Source organism: Talpa occidentalis, unplaced genomic scaffold (genome assembly GCF_014898055.3).
Source record: "Talpa occidentalis isolate TD23 unplaced genomic scaffold, MPIMG_talOcc4v2.1 talOcc4.6, whole genome shotgun sequence".
In the NCBI taxonomy this organism is placed as follows: Eukaryota; Metazoa; Chordata; class Mammalia; order Eulipotyphla; family Talpidae; genus Talpa; species Talpa occidentalis.
Window position 1 is genome coordinate 67,866,295 of NW_023604972.1, and position 12,142 is coordinate 67,878,436.

Consider the following 12,142-nt stretch of genomic DNA (forward strand, 5'->3'; position numbering starts at 1 on the left):
TATTTTAGTAATACTTAAATGAATGAAATCTGTGAATATTCTTTCTTTTCCTTTGAATGTTGGAAACCAATTTCAGTGGTCACAGGTGGTGATTTCAGTAGAAGTTGAAAAGATGAAGCAGAAAATAATCATAAAAGGAGAAACTTAGGGGAAAATGGGGCAATGAAAAAACCATCGATCCAAAGAGAAAACTGAGAGATGAAACTTGGACTACAAGTCAAAGTGATGACAATCAAGGAAATCACCAGAGGGTTGAGCTGAAAGGCAGAAATGAACCAAAAGGAAATGGACAGACAAGTGACTAAGATAAGACTGAGGTCAGAAAATCTTTCCCAGGTAGACTAGTGGAGGGACATCAGCTGTCATGTTTTACATGAAGTTTATAGCTTCCTAGGCACCCCAACTTCCGGGGCTGTTTCCTCCAAAGGTGTCATGTTGGAGGCCACACAGGTACGCATTTTGACATGATCTCACATCTTTCAAATACTCCCCTTGTTCCAGGAGTTGGTGTTTCCTTCCCACTACTGATTCCCCACTCTAATCTCTTGTGGAGCACAGGAAAGACCTGACGTTGTCTGAATCCTGACAATGTCTCTCAAAATGAGTGACATTTTCCGAGAAAATAACTGTGAAGCAAGCCATAAAAGTCCATGGGCAGCTATCTGAGCAGTCATCATTGACACCTGAAATTAGCTTCCAGGTGCTACTATAATTGGTATCTTGAGACACACCCACCAGTGACTTTAACAAACCAACATTATAACAATATTGAAACCCATAAAACTCACTTTTAATAACTACAAAATACCTGGAAGAATAGTAGTTTTATATTACTAGGAATTTTTTAATAAATATTTATTTATTTATTTATGCATACAAGAACTGGGGTACAGTCCAGAGGTGCAAGGGGTGAGAGGATTCGCCAGAGTGGGGAACAGAAGTGACAGACTGAAATACATGGTGAGACAGGAGAGGTCTGCTGCACCATGTGGGTATCTGCCTCCCTGGCGGGGGAGCTAACTCTTGCTGCAAAGGCTGGAGATAGCTTCATAGTGCTGTGCTTAACCCCTTGTGCCACCAGGGAGGTCCTCACTGGGAATTTTTAATTATTAAAAGATATATTACTAAAATTCCAACTTACGGGATGTATTTTAACCAGATTCTTCAGACAACAAATGTGAGGCAAAGAACTGGTTATTGTTTGGAAAGTACAAACCCAAGGAGTGAGGGTGAGTAAAAGGGAAGTGTGACAAGGTAAAAGATATCACAACATAGTAAGCACACTGGTTTCTGTAACACAATGAGCTGCATAGACACAGAAGGTCATATTGGCAGGTGCATCCAGTAGGGACATGGCACTTCTCCAAAGGAGCCGGAGCAACCACCATGCCTTGAAAAGTTCTTGGAAAGGAAGAAGGAGGAGAAATTTACCTGCCCAGAAGTCCCCTTCTGTTGTTTCCTATTGGTAAAATTTGACCCCATAGTCTTACCTTTCCCCTACATGTCCAGCCTCATTGGCAGTTACTTATGATGGCTTATATGACTTAAAATGTCATATCTCATTCAAGTCCAGAAGAGACTTAAAGAGCTAAGAATCTTAGCTATGCTTCTGCTGCACACACAGTTAAGCCCCATGAAATGGCCAACAGGCAACCAGATCTCGTTGGTCTAGAAGATGGACAGTCGGAAGGAACCTGAGGGGCCCATGAGAGTTTTGTCCAATCTCAGGGCATTCTTGGGATTTAGCAATCACAAGGTAATTCAAGATGACAGCAGTGGGATCAAAATCCTGCTTCCCTAATGTGTTTTACTGCTAATCAGAAAGAGCTTTGATGAAAGAACTGACATGACAGAAAGAATGCTGTCTCCAATTAACATTTTTTGTGCCTTTGCTCTAGTTGCCACTACAAAATGGATAATCCTCAAATGGTTTGGACACAAGGGATTTTTCTTTAAAATCTTATTTTAGTCTCTCTTCTTAAAGCAAACTATTTTTTAAAATAAATTTTATTTTTATATTCCCCATACAATTGCAATTCCCTTATTTTGACCCCAATCCCTCCCCTCCCCGCCTCCCACTCTATGGGTAGAGTGTCTCTGGTTCATAGTTGTTTGTTGATTTTGATTTGTACTTTCTTATAATTATTCTTTTTCCTGGTCCCTTATTTAAGTTTTCTAGATTCCTACTATGAGTGAGACCATCAGGTATTTTTCTTTTTCTTTCTGGCTTATTTCGCTGAGCATGATACCTTCCAGTGCCATCCATGTTGCTGTAAATTACATGTGCTTATCTTTTTTGAATGCTGAGTAATATTCCATGGTGCATATGTACCACAACTTCTTGATCCAGTCATCTATTTTTGGGCATTTGGGTTGTTTCCAAAGCTTAGCTATTTTAAACAGTGCTGCTATAAACATAGGGGTGCAGGTGCTCTTTGGAGGTGATGTTTTGGTGTCCTTTGGGTAAATACCTAGGAGTGGAATTGCTGGATTATATGGAAGCTCTAGGTTTAGTAGGTCCAGAAATGTCCACACAGCTCTCCATAGTGGTTGGACCAGTTTGCACTCCCACCAGCAGTGCAAGAGAGTTCATTTTTCTCCACACCCTCACCAACATTTGCTGTTGCTAGTTTTTTTTAATATGTGCCATTCTCACTGGTGTTAGATGATATCTCATGGTAGTTTTGATTTGCATCTCCCTGATTACAAGTGATGTTGAACCTTTTTTCACATGCCTGTTGGCCATTTGCATTTCCTCTTCAGAGAAGTTTCTTTTTAGCTCTTCTGCCCATTTTTTGACAGGATTATTTTCTTTGTTGTTGTTGAGTCTCATCAGCTCTTTGCAGATTTTTGTGATCAGTCCTTTATCATTAGTGTTGTGTGCAAAAATATTCTCCCAGTCGGTGGGGTTTCTCTTTGCTTTGTTATTGTCTATTTTGCTGTGCAGAAGCTCTTTAATTTGATGTAGTCCCAGCTATTTATCTTTGCCTTCACTATCACTGCTTTGGGTGATGTGTCTGTAAAGATGTCTTTGATGTGCATATCGACCACGTAGGATTCATGCCAGGGACACAAGGATGGTTCAACATCCGAAAATCAATCAACGTTATCCAACACATCAACAAAAAGAAATGTAAAAACCATATGATAATATCAATAGATGCCAAGAAAGCTTTTGACAAACTGCAAAACCCATTCATGATAAAAGCCCTTGAAATTCTTGGGATACAAGGAACATACCTCAACATCATAAAGGCCATAAATGACAAGCCAACAGCCAGTATCATTCTCAATGGTGAAAAGCTGAAAGCATTTCCATTAAGATCTGGAAAAAGACAAGGATGATCAGTCTCACCACTGCTTTTCAATATAATACTGGAAGTCCTAGCCAGAGCAAAAAGACAAGAGAAAGACATACAAGGAATCCAAATAGGAAAAGAAGAAGTCAAACTATCACTATTTGCAGATGATATGATAATATACAGAGAACCCCAAAAACTCCACAGAAAAACTAATTCAACTCATTAATCAGTTCAGTAAAGTGGCAGGATACAAAATCAACATGCAAACGTCAGTAGCCTTCCTATGCACAAACAACAAATCTGAAGAAGAAGAAATCAAAAAAAACATCCCTTTTATTATCGAAACAAAAAAAAAATCAAATATGTGGGAATAAATCTAACAAAAGAGGTAAAGGACCTATACAAAGAAAACTATAAAACACTGTTAAAACAAATAGAAGAAGACACAAAGACATGAAAAGACATCCCCTGCTCATGGATTGGAAGAATAAACATTAAAATGGCCATCCTACCAAAAGCAATATACAGATTCAATGCTATTCCAATCAAAATTTCAATGTCATTCTTCAAAGAAATAGAACAATTATTGATGAAATTCATATGGAATCACCAAAAACCCCGAATAGCCAAAGCTCTTCTGAAAAAAAAAAAAAAAAAAGAAGGGAATGGAAGCATCACACTTCCAGACTTCAAACTATACTACAAAGCCATAATCATCAAAAGTGCATGGTTTTGGAACAAGAACAGACACACAAACCAATGGAATTGAATAGAAAATCCCGAAATAAACCCACAGATTTATGGTTATCTAATCTTTGACAAAGGAGCAAAGAATAAGCATTGGAGCAAAGAAAGTCTGTTCAATAAATGGTGCTGGGAAAACTGGGTCGTTACATGCAAAATAATGAAGCTTGACCACTACCTCACACCATACACAAAAATCAACTCAAAATGGATTAAAGAACTAGACATAAAACCTGAAACCATAAAATACATAGAAGGAAATATAGACGAAGCACACTAACTATTCAAAAAAATATTTTCTTTTGTCCTCAAATCACTTTTGAAAGAGAAATTTTAATGATTTTACATATTTTCAATATAAAATATACTTTCTGAAGATCATATATAAGAAAAAAGTAATAAAACAATTTCATGAAAGTAATTCTGCAGATTTCATAGTTTCAAAATACAAAGGAAATCAAGACTCCTTAAAGATTCCTTAATATTGAACAAACTCTCCACTTGGCTCTCTGCCTCCATAAAGGGGAACAAAAGAAAGGGGTAAGAGGTATAATTCTAGAGTAACATCAGAGATGGCTCCACCATTGGAAGATAGTTGATCAAATATTGACCTTTCACTTAGATATGCAACAAATATAAAAGTATGGGGGGGGCTCCCCTGGTGGTGCAGTGGTTGAGCGCTGGGCTGTGAGGCAGCCCACAGCCTCTGCAGCACTGGTTTGATCCCTGCCCGGCCGGTGAGGGTCCCACATGGCACGCAAAACTCTCCCGCCGCGCCCGCTGCTCCCCTCAGCAGTGTCTTCTGTCCATCTGCCTGTTCTGCTCCCCACTCTGGCTCTGGTAAATTCTCTCACTCTCCTGCACTTCTGATTGTACCCAGTGCTTGTATAAATAAATAAATCTTTTTTAAAAAAGTTAAAAAAAACTACATGGGGGCTGAGAAGTTTGATGAGAAAGAGGAAGGATTGAAAGCTTATGAAAAAGAAAGTAATGAGGACTTAAGGAAAGAAAAGAAAAAAAAAATCTGCACTGTGAAATGACACATGAGAGACAGAGGTGGCGAATGCACTGGAGAAGAAGGAAGGGGCTGTGGCACCAGATTTCTGTTTGTCTTGAGCTACTCGGTTACTGATGCAATGAGAGTCCCAACTCTGGAACTTGATATGCTCTTGGTAACTTGGAGTGGACTATGGAAACATAGACCACTGTCCTACTTGTTCTATGATTCAGTCAAGTAGAATTTCCACATAAAATACTCAGCCTCATCTCATGTACTTTATGTGAATTTAAAACCTAAACCTTGTTTTGTCCCTCTATTCTTTTTTTAATGTATTAGGTGCATTTATTTTTTTGTTCTTAACAATGACTAGAGAATATGATGTGAAGATTGGAAAAGTGCAGTTTCAGAAAGATAAAGAACAACTACAAATATCCTCAGCTATGAGTGGGACTTTGAAAAGTTGAATAATACCAAAGAGACCAGTTTAGATTGAGCAAAATGACAGAAAGATGCTAATATCTTCACTGTGCTGAACTCACCTTTTTATTCCAGCTCACTGATCTAGTTGATCTTTAAAGAAGCCACTTTGTACTAGATAGTATTTGTCTTGAATGTTCTCCTCTCAGTTATTTTCGTGTGAGTTTAAACTCAAAGCAGAACGAATGAAAGGAAAGCTGCAGAGTGAGGTGATGGTTCAGGTATGGGGGCTGTGACTAGCATTGGATACAGTGGGTGGGATGGAAAAAAGATATTGAAGGGCAACCAGTATGCAATTTAAAATTGACTAGCATAGCATCAATCTTGTTGTAATCAGGATAGGAAGATAAAACTAATACAGTATTTAAAACAAATAATCTTGGTTTTGAAAATTGTGAAACTCAAGATTTTTTGATAGTTCTGTTAATAGTCACCTCCTACTCCCTGCACACAAAGACAGGGAGGGTGAAAGAGAAAAGCAGAGCTTTCCTGTGGAGGAGGAGCTCAAGTTTGTGCTAGAGTTTAGGCAAGATAAAAATTACTCTGAGAAGCTCAGCCAGAATAGAAAAGATTTGTGTTTCAGAACTTGAAACCTCTTAAATCAGATAGATTCAGAACAATGCAGTATGAAATATAAGTCTTGCTGTTCACAGATGCCAGAAATTCTTTCACAGGTAACATGCTTAGGTGAAACTGAATTAAAATATTCCTGGAGGGGATAACAAATTGACAAAGTTCATACATGAGATGTGATTCATACCAGCCTCTCATTGGAAATAGGTTTGGCTTATGAGGAAGACAAAAGAGGAAGATAATACAATAAATAAAGTAGAAAAATATTTCTTTATGTGCCTCTTTCTCTCATTTTTTTCATATAGAACATAAGGGGTAACTATGCTTTAATATCTCGTATCTTTAAAAATATTTCTCAGTTTCTCAGCCCTCTTCCCATTTCCTAAACACATTTCTGCTCCCCTCCACAGAAAGCCTTTTTGCATTCTTTCTCCACCTGTCCCCCTCCCATATATTTGTCAGTACTACATTATCTAACTACATCCCAAGCAAGCCCTCAAAATGAATCTTACAGATGAAATCAGTGGCCTCATTGGAGGAGCCATTTGAAGCTGTATTACTACTTTTCTGATCTATCTTGTCCTGTTAGTAGCATTTGATATATTTGATCACTCCCTTATTCAAATAAAATTGATTGCTCCATTGTCACTAATCTGGTCTCTCTTTTCTTCTACTTTAAAGGCTGTAGAAGTATCATATAACACTTCTGAAGGAGTCTCCCTGCTATGATTCTTACCTTTTACAACCATTCCCTTAGCATACATGCCAGAAAGATGTCTCTAAAATGTAAACGAGATCAGGTCACTTTCCAACTTAAATGTCTATGTTGGCATCCTACTGTGCTTAGAATAAATAGCAAACATTTTATAAAGGACTATAAAACTCGGTATGACTTGGTCTCAATCTTTTGAGCTGATGTGTTTTGTTTTGTTTTCTAACACAGGCCATTCAACTGTCAGAACAGACTTGAAGGCCTCTGCGCTTGCTACTTCCTCTGTCACTAGGCTTCACAAGGAAAGACTGAGAGGCCTTCCCTGGCCACTCCATCAAAAGCGGCTACACTCTTAAACACAGAAACACATACTTTAAACACATTACTCTAATTCCTTTAATAACATTTATTTAAAAATCTACATATAGGCCTCCCCAGTGGTAACAGCGGGTTGAGCGCTGCCATTTGAAGCTGTCCTCAGCCTCTGCAGTGCGGGTTCGATTCCCAGCCAGCCAGGGAGAAACCCACATGGCGTGGCAGACCTCTCCTGCCTTGCCCGCTGCTCCCCTCAGCAGTGTCTTTGGTCCATCTGCCTGTTCTGCTCCCCACTCTGTCTCTGGTGAATTCTTTCACCCTTCCACTCCTCTGACTGTACCCCAGTTCTTGTATAAATAAATAAATCTTTAAAAAAATAAAAATCTACATACACATGTAATTAACAATACATTATTGTTTCTTCTACCAGAACACGAACTCTACAATCGTGAAGATTTTGTCCATTTTGTATACTTCACTATATTCATTATTATTTACCAATGCCTGGTGTATTATGGTATATTATACTTTGTTGAATGAATGTGTGAGGCATGGAACTAGTGGTTGAAAACAAAATGTTGGCAACTCAAAGGAAAAATATAACCTTGTTTAGTATTACTGACAAAATGAGATCAGGAGAGTCAGACAGTTTTCCTGGGGCCATTCAAATCTATGTGATATTTTTGGTCATGTCATTGACACAAATGGAGTAGAAAATCCTGTCTCACCGGCAGAGCTAAGAGCCTGCAAAGATGACATTTTGTGATTTCCAAGCTGTGAGTCACAAAGGATTACTCTACCATTTAGTTTAGCATTCATTTTCCCAAAGTAATGTTCAAGAAATATAATGAATAAAAGTTCCAGTGGAGTTACTGACTTTGTAAATGCACTGCAGCAGGTACTTATACTCCATGTCTTATCTGCTCCTTTATATACGATATAGAGCTTTTTTTTTTTTTTTTAACTGCCAGAAAGGAGTAATGTTCTCTTTTAAACAACACACTTTGGGCTTTAATTTGTGTGATACATTCTTTGCACTCTATCATAACTACAAAAGAGATTAAATAAGAATGAAATTAGAAAATAACAGGGGGAACTAGAGTATACTAGGCACTCCTCTCAAAGAAGGAGCTGTGAGAGTACAGGTAAGAAGGGAAAATTCTAAGGATGCAATTATGAATTCTGATTTGTCTCTGTGCCACTCAAAATATAGCCCAAGAGAAAAACCTTGTGTTCCCCAGTGAGGCAGCTTCAATACCAACAAAAACAAAATCAATAGCCTATGATAAAAAAAAAAAATGCTATTCTTGGATAACAGTCCCTTGTCATATGCATGGTGTATAAATATTTTCTCCCATTCAATAAGTGTGAGGGTTTTTTTGTTTTATTTTAGTGATACTTTCTTTCACTGTGCAGAAGCTTTTAAGTTTGATATAGTTGTGATAGTTTGTATTTTCTTTTGTTTTCCTTGCTATTGAAGACAAATCAACAAGACATCTCTGAAGCCAGTGTTGTGGAGTGTTTTGTCTACACATTTTATGGCCACAGGTCTTTCATCCAAGTCATTCATCTATCTTGAGTAAATTTAATTTATTTGTTTATATATATTTTACATCACTGTTCATTTTTGTACAATGTTTGCTATCTCTGCTCATATGTAGTTCTCATAAAATTCCCACAACCAACTCACCTGTGCACCATCACTATAGTCCCTTATGCTCTTACCTCCCCTGCTTTGATTGCTCTCTCTCTCCTTCCCCTGAAGAATGTCTCTGGTTTATAGTGTCCTGTTAATTTTGGGTTTTAATTTATTGTTATTTTTTCCTGATCCCTCACTTGGTTCCCCTATATTCCTCATATAAGTGAAATCATCCTGTATTTTTCTTTTTCCATCTGACTTATTTCAGTGAGCATAATCCTTTCCAGCTCCATCCAGCTGCTGCAAAAAGCACGAGTTTATATTTTTGATTGTGTAATAGAATTCCTTTGTGTATATGTACCACATCTCCTTGATCCAGTCATTTGTTTTTGGGCATTTGGGTTGTTTCCATATCTCACTTATTGTAAATAGTGTTGCAATAAATAAAAGGGTGCAGGGATCCCTTTGAATTAATGTTTTTTGTATTTTGTGTAGATTCCTATAAATGGAATTGCTGGGTCATATGGTAGCTCCATTTTTAGTAGTCTGAGGAACCTCCACACAGCTTTCCATAATGGTTGGCCCAGTTTGCATTCCCATCAGCAGTGTAGGAGGGTTCCTTTTTCACCACATCCTTGCCAACATTTCTCATTGCTAGTTTTTTTTTTTTTTTTTAGTGTACCATTCCCACTGGTGTAAGGTGGCATCCCACTGTGGTTTTGATTTGCATTTCCCGGATTATAAGTGATGTAGAACATTTTTTCATAAACCTATTGGCCATTAGCATTTCTTCTTTGGAGAAGTGTCTGTTTAGCTCTTCTGCCCATTTTTTAAATGGATTATTCACTTTGTTTTTGTTGAGTCGTGTGAGCTCTTTGTAACCTTTTTTTTTTTTTAAGATTTATTTATCTATCTATCTATCTATCTATCTATCTATCTATCTATTTATTTATTTATTTATTTATTTATTTATACAAGCACTGGGTACAGTCAGAAGCGCAGGAGGGTGAGAGAATTCACCAGAACGAGAGTGGGGAGCAGAACAGGCAGACTGATGAAATAAACTGCTAAGAGGAGCAGCAGGCACGGCAGGAGAGGTCTGCATGCCATGTGGGACCCTTGCTGGCTGGCCCGGGATCGAACTGGTGCTGCAGAGGCTGTGGGCAGCTTTGCAGCCCAGCGCTCAACCGCTGCACCACTGGGGAGGCCCTGTAGATATTTATGATCAGTCCTTTATCATTTGTATGGAGTGCAAAGATTCAATCAGTAGGGTATCTCTTTGTTTTGGTTAGTGTCTCTTTTGCTGTACAGAAGCTCTTTAATTTGATGTAGTCCAAGCTTTTCAACTTTTCCTTCACTTTCTCTGTTTTAGGTGATGTGTCTTTAAAAATGTTACTGAGATGAATGTCATGTAGTGTTTTGCCTATATTTTCTTTTATATATTTTATGATTTCAGGTATTATGTTTAATTCTTTTATCCACTTTGAGTTGGTTTTTGTGCATGGCATGAGTTAGTAGTCTTGTTTAATTCTTTTGCATGTGGTGGTCCAGTTTTCCCAACACCATTTATTGGACAAAATGTCCTTGTTCCATTGCATATTATTTACTCCTCTGTCAAAAATTAGTTGTGCATATACATGTGGCTTTATTTCTGGGTTTTCTATTCGATTCCATTGGTCTGTGTGTGTTTTTGTTCCAGTACCATACTGTTTTAATTATTATGGCTTTGTATTATAGTTTGACATCTGGGTGTGTGATAGCTCCTTTCATTCATTTACTCAGGAGAGTTTTGGCTATTTGAGCATTTTTTGTGGCTCCATATGAATTTCATCAATATGTGTTCCATTTCTTTGAAGAATGTCATTGAGATTTTTATTGGGTTCATTGAATCTGTGAATTGCTTTCAGTACAATGACCATTTTAATATCAATTCTTCCAATCCATGAGCAGGGGTTGTCTTTCCATTTCTTTGTGTTTTCTTGTATTTCTTTTAACTATGTTTTACAATTTTCTTTGTATAGGTCACTTACTTCCTTTGTTAGGTTTATTCTCAAGTATCTGATTTTTTTTTTTTAAATTGTAGATGGAATGGTTTTCTTAATTTTTTCTTCTTCATACTGATTGTTTGCATATAGGGAGACTACTGATTGTTGTTAGCCAATTTTATATCCTGCTACTTTACTAAACTGGTTTATTATTTTAATTAACTCTTCTGTGGAGTTTTTAGGGTTTCTATGTACTTTATCATATCATCTGCAAATAATGATAGTTTTACTTTTTTCCCCTTATTTAGATTCCTTGTATGTCTTTCTCTTTTCTTAATGCTTCCAGTATTATATTGAAAAGCAGTGAGGAGAGTGGACATCCTTGTCTTGTTCCTGATCTTAAAGGAAAGGCTTTCAGCTTTTCATCATTAAGAATAATATTGGAGGGGGGCCTCCCTGGTGGCACAAGGGTTGAGATGCAATCTATGAAGCTATCTGCAGCCACTGCAGCATGAGTTCGATTCCCGGCCAGCCAGGTAGCAACCCACATGGTGCAGACCTCTCCTGACTCACCTGCTGCTCCCCTCAACAGTGTATTTTAGTTAGTCTGCCTGTTCTGCTCACCACTCTGTCTCTGGTGAATCCTCTCACCCCCCATGCCTCTGGACTATACTCCATCTCTTGTATGCATATATAAACAAATCTTTTAAAAAAAAGAATAATATGGGTTGTGGGTTTGTCATGCATGGCTTTTATTATGTTAAGGCATATTCCTTCTATCCCACAATTAGATACCAACTCACACATGTGAGAATGATCCTTATGAAAAAGACCAGAAACAAATGTTGGTGAGGATGTGGAACCCTATTGCACTGTTAGTGGGAATGTAGACTGGTTCAGCCCCTACGGATAACAGTATGGAGGTTTCTCAAAGTATTAAAATGTAACTATCATATGACCTGGTAATTTGTCTTCTAAGGATCTACCCAAAAAATAGAAGGAAAAAACCCACAAAATTGAAGAGAAATATACAGTTCTATGTTCAATGCAGACCTATTTACAATAGCCAAACTATGGAAATCACCTAAATTCATAAAAACACATGAGTGGTTTAGAAGAGGTAGATATATGTATACAATGGAATACTACTTGGACATAAAAAAGTAAAACTCTTGCTACTCATGTCAGCATGGAAGGGACAGAGGGGGGTTATGATAAGCTAAATAAGTCAGAAGAGGAAAGATAAATACCAGATGGTAAATAATGGAACTTAGAGAAACAAAGGATCAGAGAGAGCAAACCAATAACAAATGCTAGAAATCTGACTGTAGAAACAGAGTTCTGTAGGAGGAGCATGAAGAGGGGAGAGAGGTCAAAGTAGGGAAGATGCACAAT

At 37.7% G+C, this 12,142-nt stretch overlaps 1 protein-coding gene across 2 annotated transcripts in view; it reads right to left on the reverse strand.

Annotated features, from left to right (window-relative positions):
• The window catches only part of CAMK4 (calcium/calmodulin dependent protein kinase IV), a 293,642-nt gene that overhangs the window by 105,022 nt on the left and 176,478 nt on the right, over positions 1-12,142 (reverse strand). The window contains exon 1 of one of the 2 annotated variants that reach the window (XM_037529068.2): positions 3,241-3,307. The exons of the other annotated variant lie outside the window; for it this stretch is intronic. The gene's annotated coding sequence lies outside the window, so the exon portion shown is untranslated. Of the gene's footprint in view, positions 1-3,240; positions 3,308-12,142 lie in introns of those variants that run through there. 2 annotated transcript variants of the gene reach the window in all.